This window comes from Malaclemys terrapin, chromosome 5 (assembly GCF_027887155.1).
Source record: "Malaclemys terrapin pileata isolate rMalTer1 chromosome 5, rMalTer1.hap1, whole genome shotgun sequence".
Taxonomy (NCBI): Eukaryota; Metazoa; Chordata; order Testudines; family Emydidae; genus Malaclemys; species Malaclemys terrapin.
The window spans coordinates 4183233-4193952 of NC_071509.1; the positions used below are offsets into that span (position 1 = coordinate 4183233).

At 47.6% G+C, this 10720-nt stretch overlaps 1 long non-coding RNA gene across 4 annotated transcripts in view; it reads right to left on the bottom strand.

Annotated features, from left to right (window-relative positions):
• LOC128838221 (uncharacterized) overlaps positions 1-8201 on the bottom strand; it is a 44010-nt gene extending 35809 nt beyond the window's left edge. For 3 of the 4 annotated variants that reach the window (XR_008445126.1, XR_008445123.1, XR_008445124.1), the window contains exon 1: positions 7796-8201. This is a non-coding gene — a long non-coding RNA (uncharacterized LOC128838221). The remainder of the gene's footprint in view (positions 1-7795) is intronic. The other variant, XR_008445125.1, reaches the window with a different exon arrangement.
• Between the last annotated feature and the right edge of the window lie 2519 nt (positions 8202-10720).

Sequence of the window (10720 nt, forward strand, 5' to 3'; positions counted from 1 at the left end):
CTCACAGAAAGTCAGGCTGTAAGGACACCCTAAAGAGCACACCGATAGATTCGTACTGCCCCTGCCCATGCTGTGCCTTACTACACGGAGTATGAAGGGAGTCTGATCTTCACAGCTATCAGGTAGGCTTCTTTCCCCAAACCCTGAATTCCCGTTAAAAACCAGAGATGTGCTAAAAAATAATCTAGGCAAGAGTTGGACCATGATTTTCTTCTTTTGCATGCTTGTATGGGTTTCCTGCCCACTGGAGAGGGATTTGAACATCCTCCTGACGTGCTACAGAAAGAGGAAGAAGATGCAAGAATTGCTGACAGTGCTGGTGATGCCAAGTGTTCAAAAACCGTTCCTCTCCATAAATCATGAGCTTTTAAACAACAATCATTTTTCATTCACTTTCTGGAGTTGGGGCCCTTGGGGTTCACGTTTGCAAGCTTTCCTCCGAACCATGGCGGTTAGAAACTTCTTGTTTTTTTTTTTTAAAAAACGGAAGCTGAGATTTTTCTCATGATCACCTGGCCCCAGGAATCCTGGGATGCAGCAAAACACCGAATATCACGAGTCTTGCAATGGAACTGGGAGAGCTGGCAACGCTGTGTCACCAAAAAATGTGAACCAGGAACCCCGGAAAAACCAGGAGACTGGCTTAAAAATCAGAATTTTCTTAAACCATGATACATTTCAGTTTCTATTTATTTCCCTCCAGGATTTCCAGCCTTTAGGGTTCCTGTTTTTAAGCTTTTTTCCCTAATTATTATTAATTTGGCTTGTGGTAGCGCATAGGCGTTGCCTCAACTGCTTCCTTTATTCTGCTTCTACCGCCGCAGCCTTTCCTATCACTGAAAGAAGTGGAACACTTTGCCAGTGATTGCAGTTGCTTAGGTCATCGTTCTCCTGGTATTTTTGCCTATAATGCCCTTTTTCCCCTTGCTCTGAGGCTTGTCCTGGTGCCTCACTTTGTTGTAAAGTTTGGTGATTTTATCGTTACTCTCATTGTCACAAGCTTTCAGCATTTCCCCAGTGACTTGCTCTCCACCTGCGTCTTGCTGTGACAATCTGCTGGGGTCCCTAGAATTGTAAGTGACTGTGTTACCCTGCTCAACCCCAACAAGGGAGAGGTTTGCTTCTGCTAAGCTGGGTGACAACTCCCTGACGCACCAGCTTGTCTACCAAACACTTCAGGACTCTACCGGTCCAAACTTTGCCTTGCGGGTAACAAACAGTGAACTCCAACTCCCGGGGTCCCCAGAGACGTCTCCCTGCAGTGCCCAGCCCCTTTACTGAACATTCGCCAACATTATTAAATTCACGACTCCTTTAAAGAGACAATATGCTGCAGCCTGTTAGCTTAACTGGGGTTCACACTCCCTTCCCGTCAATCAGTGCACTGAAATGGTTTATAGTAGAATCAGGGAATCATAGAAGCATGGGATTAGAAAGGACTGCAAGGGTCATCTAGTCTAACCCCCTGTCAAGATGCAGGATTAGTTGAAGTAAAACAAGTTTATTTAACAGAATCAGAGGATTAAGTGATACCGAGTATAAGGAATCAAGATAGAAAGGATGACAAGCAAACAAAAGTAAAAATACACTGCTAAGATGAAAACCTGATTTAACAAATTAGACTCCCTTGCTCAAAGATGTGTTTCTCACCAAGTCTCTTTTCCAGCATAGCTGACTGAGTGTCTAGCCAGGAGCCTTCACAGATCTCAAAGTGCTCAGTTCCTTTGGCTTTTCAGGTGACAGATGCCCAAATGGCTTTTTCTCTGTCCTTCTAGCATCCCAAAGTCCACTGACTTCAAGAGGCAGGAAGACTTCCTGGGGGTGCAGTCTCCATACCCAGTAAGATTGTTAAGGAGTCATCTTCCCCCACTTGCTTTCCTGATGGCTTTGTTTACCTTCCATATAAATGTACTTTATTTGTCCTGGGATGCACCGTGCTTAATTTACATCAGAGACCCATTCAAGCAGGCAGGGCCAGATTCCTTTGTCTGGAATAGGCATGGTTCAGGCACTGCTTGGCAAATACATTTTAAGAAAATATTTGCAGCACATTTCTATAAAGTCCTTTGTAGGTTTACCATTCATATATCTTGCAAGAATATTAATGATCAGTGAGTTTTAGTTTTCCAGTGATCTATTGCGTGACATCCTTTGGGTATATATCATGACGATAGTGCACCGATTGGCTCTGGGATGGTCTTAAGGTCACACTTTTGCAGGTTTACATTTTTTATTGAGTCCATCACTTCTTTGTTTGTAGTGTGAGATGTTACGATGTCTAGTCCTGGGTGTTCAATTTCTTCATCAAAGTCAGTAGTTTCTTGTGACATTGGTCTGTTCAACACCACTTGGCCTTGTGAAGATCTTTCCTTGTTTGTCCTTGACAGGACCTTCCCACTGGTTTAAATTTGCCAGTTTCATTTCAATTTTGACCATTTGTGAATTTTTTAGAAAAAAATTAAAGGATATTTTGAAATGAAAAGTCGTTTCAAACTGAAAAATTGAAATGTTTCATTTTGACAATGTCTACATGAAACATTGTGACTTTTTCAGATCTTTTTTCCGTGGAGGGAGGGAAGGTTTCTAAACAAACGACTCCGTGTCTCTGAATCTGCATTTTTCCCCAAAAAAATTTGCATCCAAAAAATGTTGCCCAGCTATAGTGGCAAGGGGATGGAAAGGGGTAACAAACAATGTTCCAAGTCTAAAAGTTTAAACCCCAGGATGGAAACAGAAGCGGGTCCCTTTACAAGTTCAGCTGTATGTTATGTACATTTCTGTACTACATACTAAGGATCATAAGTGACCTCTATAAATTAGATAGACTTTATATGCCATAAGGGACCATTATGATCATCACCTCTGACCTCCAGTATAACTAAACTTGGATTAGATTTTTATCAGTAAGTGTCAATAAAATCAATTTCACCGCACACATGCAAACCAACAACAAATATTTCCATTGATAATCAAAATTGACAGATAGACAAAATAAGACAAATGCTGCTTGAGAACTTCTTAGAGTTTGATGTAAGGATAATTACTTTGGATTGTTTGACACATGCTGTTGAAAATAGGTGTTTCACAGTTATAAAGCTTTAATTTTATGAACCTCAATGTCTACTGTCATTCAATAACCATTGTCTGACCCCACACACCATAATTTCCTGCAAATAAAAATATAAATAGATAAAAATTGAAAAAAATATTTAAAAATAAACATCAATATTATCCACCAAAATTAAGACTACATTTTAGTCATGGGTGTTTTTAGTAAAAGTCATGGGTGCTTGGGTGGGAGCAGCCTGGGACCCCTGCTGGTGCTGGGGTGGGGGTTGGTGGGGCTGGCAGGCTCCCTACCCGGCTTCTCGAAAGCAGAGACATGTCCCTCCCTACGCTCCTAGCTCCGCATGCTGCCAGCTCTGCAGCTCCCATTGGCTGGGAACTGCAGCCAATGGGAGCTGCCGGGGCGGTGCCTGCAGGCAGAGGCAGCACGTGGAGCTAGGAGCTCAGGGAGGGACATGTTGCTGCTTCTGGGGAGCTCCCCCAAAGTAAGCGCTGCCCAGAGCCCTCATCCCCTCCCGCGCCCCAACCCCCAGCCCTGAGAGCCCCTCCCACACCCAAACTCCTCCTGCTGCTGCTGGGGAAGGGGAGTGGCCCGAGACTGCCCCAACAGCGGCAGCTGAGACTGGTCCAGAGGCTGTCTGAGCTCCTCAGGCAGGTGCACCACCTGCTGCAGAAGTCACAGAGGTCATGGAAAGTCACAGACTCCATGACTTCATATATCATCATCATCATGTTCCTATTGTTTCTGGCAAGTCTTTCAGTGGTTCCCCAGCTGTGCCCCAGGTTTTTCAGCTCGGCTTCCACAGCTCTTCACCATGTTGTTTTTGGGTGGCCTCGTTTTCACTTGCCTTCAGGTGTCCATCTTATTGCTACTCTGGTGATGGTATCAAATCCTTAAAACATGGGAAAGCTCCTGGCAAGAGTAACTTGAACGCAGAATTGTTCAAGGTAAATCCTAAATTAGCAGAATCTATCCTGGCCCCTCTATTTACATCCCTGGGAAAGGGGAAAAGTGCCAGATGAGTGGACCAATGGGGTTACAGTAAAGATACCAAAAAAAGGAACTCTCAGTGATTGTAATAACTGGCGTGGTATCACACTTTTATCTGTGCCAAGCAAAGTATTGCGTAAGATCATAGTCAAATGTATAGCAGAGGCAGTTGATAGCGTTCTCAGAAGAGAGCAAGCCGGTTTTCGGAAAGGGCGTGGATGCACAGACCAGATCTTCACTCTACGAAACATAATAGAACAGTGCTTAGAATGGCAACGGCAACTCTACATACATTTCATAGACTTTGAGAAGGCTTTTGATAGCATTCACAGGACCAGCATCTGGTCCGTTCTGCGGGCATATGGAATTCCTTTCCGTAGAATCAACATCATCAAAAGCTTCTATTTCAACTTTACCTGCAGGGTTCATCACAGTGAGCTCAGTTTTGAAGTCAAAACAGGAGTACGTTGGGGTGTGTCATGTCTGCAATCCTCTTCAACATTGCCATCGACTGGGTAATGTGACTTCATATACTGCGTGCAGATGTGGCTGCCCCATCTCAAAAAAAGATATATTGGAATTGGAAAAGGTTCAGAAAAGGGCAACAAAAATGATTAGGGGTATGGAACGGCTTCTGTATGAGAAGAGATTAATAAGACTGGGACTTTTCAGCTCAGAAAAGAGACGGCTAAGGGGAGATATGCTTGAGGTCTATAAAATCATGACTGGTATAGAGAAAGTAGATAAGGAAGCGTTGTTTGCTACTTCTCATAACACAAGAACTCGGGGTCACCCAATGAAATTAATAGGCAGCAGGTTTAAAACAAATAAAAGGAAGTATTTCTTCACATAATGCACAGTCTACCTGTGGAACTCCTTGCCAGAGGATGTTGTGAAGGCCAAGACCATAACAGGGTTCAAAAAAGAACTAGATAAATTCATGGAGGATAGGTCCAACAATGGCTATTAGCCAGGATGGGCAGGAATGGTGTCCCTAGCCTCTGTTTGCCAGAAGCTGGGAATGGGCAACAGGGGATGGATCACTTGATGATTACCTGTTCTGTTCGTTCCCTCTGGGGCACCTGGCATTGGCCACTGTCAGAAGACAGGATACTGGGCTAGATGGACCCTTGGTCTGACCCAGTATGGCTGTTCTTATGTTCACGTTCTCTCTCTATGTATGTATGTATGTATGTATGTATGTAAAATCCAATTCTGCGAAACCCAATGTAGCCCAGGCCAGACAATTTCACCCAATGATTCCTTTGGAGGAGAGAATATCCCTGCTATGTGACACTATTGAGCCAATCACTGTGTGGGAGCCACAGCATCTCTTTTAGACAGATGTCCATTCTACGTTTAAACACTCTGAGTGATGACCGACCCCCACTTCCCTTGGTTACGCTTTTCCGTCACCATCACTATTAGAATGTTGTCTCTTTTCCCCTTTGAATTAGATCCATAGTATAAGGGTGAGTCGATGAAGAGAATAATTGACTGTGAGAAAACTGGAAGGCTCCTGGAGTGGGATTTGGTTTGGGTTGGGGTTTTTTGCAGGAGGGAAGTAGCAAGCATGGGTCGTGCAGAAGAGGCAGGTTTTGAGCTGTCATGTGAATGATAGCTGTGCCGACTGAGCCTGGACAGTACCCTTTCCCGAGCAGTGTCAATCGATGATGAAGCAAATTGCAGAATTGCTAAAGCCAGTTCTGCATTTGGCCGATTGCGCTCCAACGTTTGGGAACGTCGAGGGATCAGCCTACCAACGAAGATGAAGGTCTATCGAGCAGGGGTGCTTCCAACTCTGCTGTATGCCTGCGAGACGTGGACTGTCTATCGGAGTCATGCACGAAGGCTCAATCACTTCCACGTTTCCTGTCTGCGAAAGCTTCTAAAAATCAGATGGCAGGACAAAGTGCCCGATACTGATGTCCTTACTAGAGCCAGTCTGCCGTCAGTTCACACATTGCTGATGAGAGCCCAGACCAGGTGGGCTGGACATGTCGTGAGAATGTCAGATGAACGCATTCCTAAACAGCTCTTCTACGGAGAACTCACTCAGGGAAAGTGCTCCCATAGAAATCATAGAATATCAGGGTTGGAAGGGACCTCAGGAGGTCATCTAGTCCAACCTCCTGCTCAAAGCAGGACCAATCCCCAACTAAATCCCCAAATGGCCCCCTCAAGGATTGAACTCATAACCCTGGGTTTAGCAGGCTAATGCTCAAACCACTGAGTTATCCCTCCCCCCATGGAGGACAAAAGAAGCGGTTCAAGGACACGCTGAAGACCTCTTTGAAGTCCTTGGAGATCAACACCGCCACATGGGAAACCTTCGCACTGAACCGTCCAGCATGGCGCAGCCTCATTCACACAGGCAGTAATACCTCTGAGGCGAGGCGTATTGCTGAGGCTGAAAAAAAGCGTGAGCTGCGCAAGTCCAGAGCTGCTCGTACATCATCGACAGTGCCATGACCTGTCTGCCCGACGTGTGACAGGACGTTCCACGCCCGAATCGGACTGATCAGTCATCTTCGGACACACAGAGCCCGGTCATCGAAAGAATGAGTTGTTGAGGTCTTCATCGATAACGATGGACGAGCATCATCATCATCAGCTGTGCCTACTGAGCTAAAGACAAGCTGCTCCTAGCCTAGCCCCTCATTTGCTTTGTGTGTGACCATAGCGTGCCATCAGTTTAATGTCTCCTCTGGCTCCTACGCAGGAGACCATGGGCTCTCTTAGGAACGAGCTAAGCTTGAGAGTCTCGTCGGACTTTTCCATCACTATTGTGACTGGGTTTGAAAAGGGAGGAATTTGCTATGAAAGGGGGCGGGCCGCAGGGCGTGTGAGTGAATGACAGGCTGTGAAAGAAATGCTGAGGGACCCATTTTAAGCATTTTGAGCCTGGATTCCCTGTTGCCCTGCACCATGTGGTGCCATCACACCTGTGCAAACCAATGGTAAAGCGCTCCCAGACCAGAAGCGTAGGATTTTGCATTCACTTTGCACAAGTGCGTATGACTACACAAAGCGCAGGCTGACGGAGAGCCAGGCCTTCTGTTGACAGTGTTATGAAGCTAATCTCAAGGGCAAAACACGTCAAATCTGCACCTAACTCACTGGGGAAAGCCACAGGCTCCTGGCTGGGTTGGAGCCTTGGCTGTGGCAAGGAGAGCAGATTGCAGCCTAGGAGAGCAGAAGCTCACCTCTGTGCTTCCCTTATTCCTGATTGGCTGCACCCCTTGAGTGGGTTAGAGAAGCCCGAAGGCTGCTCTAAGTCATGGCAGCTGCCAATAGCCTCAGCCCCAGCCATACCCCCTTTGCTCTAGACATGCCCACACTGGCAGGTATACCGGGTTAAGAACTGTTTTCTGCTGGCGGCATGGTACAAAGTGGCTGCACTGTACCCCAGGTTCAGAGCCAGCATCATCTTGATTTATAATAGAGCTTCGTTGAATCAACACCCTTCCTCTTAACACACCCAGCTTGTTAGCCTGACGGATATGGACCATTCGCACATTGCATCAGGATCCAGTACCTTGCCCCTAGGGTCAAAGGTTTGGGTAGCTACATGTTCATTCAACTGGTTAGTCATGTCACCATGTGTGTGCACGATTGGCATGGGGGTATGTAATCTCAGCAGTTGTGTGCTCAAATTAAGCATTTGTTTTCTGTGCATGCCTGACTGTGAAAATCAAACCGCTCGCAGAAGTGTTATGAGACATAATTAGTTATTACCCGATACAGTGTGAGGAGGTGAGTCTCCATCGATGGAAGCGGCACTGGCTTAAGCCGGGAAGCAGATGTAAATCAGCAGAGCTCTGGTGACGTTGGTGAAACTATCCCAGGTTAGGATCTGGCCCTAGGTCTCACCTGGCCCACACTGTGCATTGAGGTTTAAGATCCTCCGGTGGACAGTGCTCTGCAGAAGCAAACCTTCGGAGAGGGAGGGAGGGAGAAAAATGGGAGGGAAGAGGACAGGAGGAAGGAGAGTGAGAGAATAAGAGAAGGAGGGAGTGTGGAGAAGAAGAGGAAGAGAAGGAGAAAGAACAAGAGAAAGGAAAGGGAGGGAGAGGGTGCAGGGGACAAGGAGGAACTGAAGCAGAGTGAAGAAAGGAGAGCAGAAGGACATGGGAGGCGAAAGACAGGGAGAGAGAAAGACAGGCTGAGGGAAACGCTCGGGGAGGCTCCACCCCTGTCCTTATAAAGCCATTTGAGTAAAGAGGAAGATCCACTTTTTTCCGAGCCATCCTCTTAGACTCTATTTACTGAGACAATATCACCCCCTCCCCACGGCCTGGCCTCTGGTCTGTAATTTGTCCGTGTCCTCCCTTGCCTCCCCGCCATCCACGTGTGCTCTGTTTTGACAAATAACAAAGCCGAGGTCCCAGTGACCCCTCTCCGCCCCCCACGCACTCTCTCACAGATACACACAGGCTAATTCCTAACCAAACAATCCAGGGGCCGCTGGCTGGGCGCGTGTCCTTTGGCTGCCCTGCTCTAACCCCCAGACGCAGCGGAATTAAGCCCTTCTCTTTAAATATTTGGGACTGAGCCGTTCCAGCGCCAATTGAAATCTGGAAAAATCCTGCCAAGTGCAGGAGCCGTCTAAGGCCTACCCCCGCCCCCGCATCTCCCCCGGCTACAACCTTCATCTCCCCTGGGCCCAGGCGAGCTGGGTCCAGGCTCTGTTCCAGTCTTAGAAGTATATTATTTATAACCCACAGATTACCAAAGGAGAGCGTGTTTGTTCTCCCTGCCTGTCCCCTCCACTGCTGTGGTCCTGTCTGCATGAGGAGGCTCTGAACGCCAAAGGGGATAGAGGTTTGTATCAAGAGCAAGTGGAAGGGTGGACGATGCAGGTTTTGACTCCAGAGCCGACTTTGAGCCAAACTCTCAAGTCCTAGGAAAATCAGATGGATTTTTGTCTGGCAAATCCTATATAGTATCCTCTCACCATCAGTGTCTTCAGAGGAAGGTGCAAGAAACCCCACACTCCTGGGATAATCTGTCCCCAGGAATAATTTCTTCCTGACCCTCCTGAGTTAAGGTTGGTTTGTGCCCTGAAGCTGGAGGGCTGATATCCAAACACCCTGGAGCACTGGGGGGGGTTCAGATCCAGATCTGAATTTTGCACCTTTTTTTCTATAAAAGGGCACTCCCCATCCCCCCAACACATCCATTCTGTGTATACAAGCTGTTGTGCAACTCACCTCCAACTCTCTCTCTCAGCTTTGCCTTTATTCTTCATTAAAATAATAAAGCCCCAAGACTGGACAGCACGTCCAAACATAAACATTAACCCCCATGCGCCCTTCTGAGGGAACTGATCAGAGGTTTCTCCTGGAGGAGCTACCCCTCTTTCTCTCTGGCTCTGCCCTGGCTCAGCGTCTTATGTTCCTGAGTGAAGATAATGAGACCCATGTGTCCTAGCTACCGGGCTGAGTCAGCAGAATAACTCTGTACCTCCAGGCCGGGTCCTACACTTGACACAGGACTGCACTAAAACCCTGTATCCAGACACCTGAATTTCGGGGAAGTTTGGATTGGGATGTAAATCTGAATTTAAGGCCTATCCCAAACGGGCCAAACCAAAACCATGAAACCAGATGCCTCCAAAATCTGGAGCCATTCAGTTCCACAGCAGAATGGAGTGACTGCTTCCTGTCTTTATAATGGGCCCGGTCACAGATCCATCTCTCTTCAGAACCAGCCTGTCCAGGCCCAACAGGCTGGTGATTGGGTTAACATGGGGCTCCTTATCTCTCCCTTGAAGCTGTGCCCTCAACACACAACACACGTAGGGACACAGGAATAGCCAGACTGGATCAGGCCCAAGGCCCATCCAGCCCAGTGTCCTGCCTTTGACAGTGGCCAGCGCCAGATGTTGCAGAGGAAGGTGCGAGAAACCTGACAGTAGCAGATTTGGAAAAAATGGCCCCCTCATTGAGGACTCCCCCTGGTCTGTAATAGCTAGAGATTGGCTTGAGCTCTAAAGCAGGAGGTTTGTTTATCCCTTCCTTGCTGTTTTTTAAGGTTCAAAAATGTCCAGCTACCCTCGTTTTTCCTCTTTCAGGGGCGTCTGCAGTTATTGCTATTTATTGATCAGACAATGTGCTTGACTCTGCAGCCAGTGCAGCCATTTTGGGAATGAAACCTCTCATCCCGCTGAACCTGAGGGGGGATGTAAGCAGCAGAATCGAGTTACCCCAGCTGGAAGTTGGCCAGGGCCCTGGGGTTACCAGCCTGCCAGTATACGACATTGTGCAATGTTCTAGTGCCATTGCGGTGCACGGCTGGCACTCTACGGACAAATACAAAGGCCCCGCCCCGAGGAGCTCACAGCTTAAATTAGGCAGGGAAAATGGAAGCAAGACAGTACCAGGGCTGTGATGCTGGGGGAGAAGGGAGATAACAGAAGGCCAGGGCTAAGGAAGCCCTGGTGCTCTGGGGATGAACATTAGCACAAAGAATTCTGATCAGGCTCCAGATTCTTGGCTTCACGCAGCTTCCACTGGGTGCAGCTGGGAGGGAGTGGGATGCAAAGGAGCTGCTTGTGCACCATGGTTCGAACCATTACTCTGGCACAGAGTAGAGCAGCCCCCAGGCTGCTCGACACCATGGGGAGGTTGGGAGCGGCTCTGAGCTACTGGGTTATGGTTC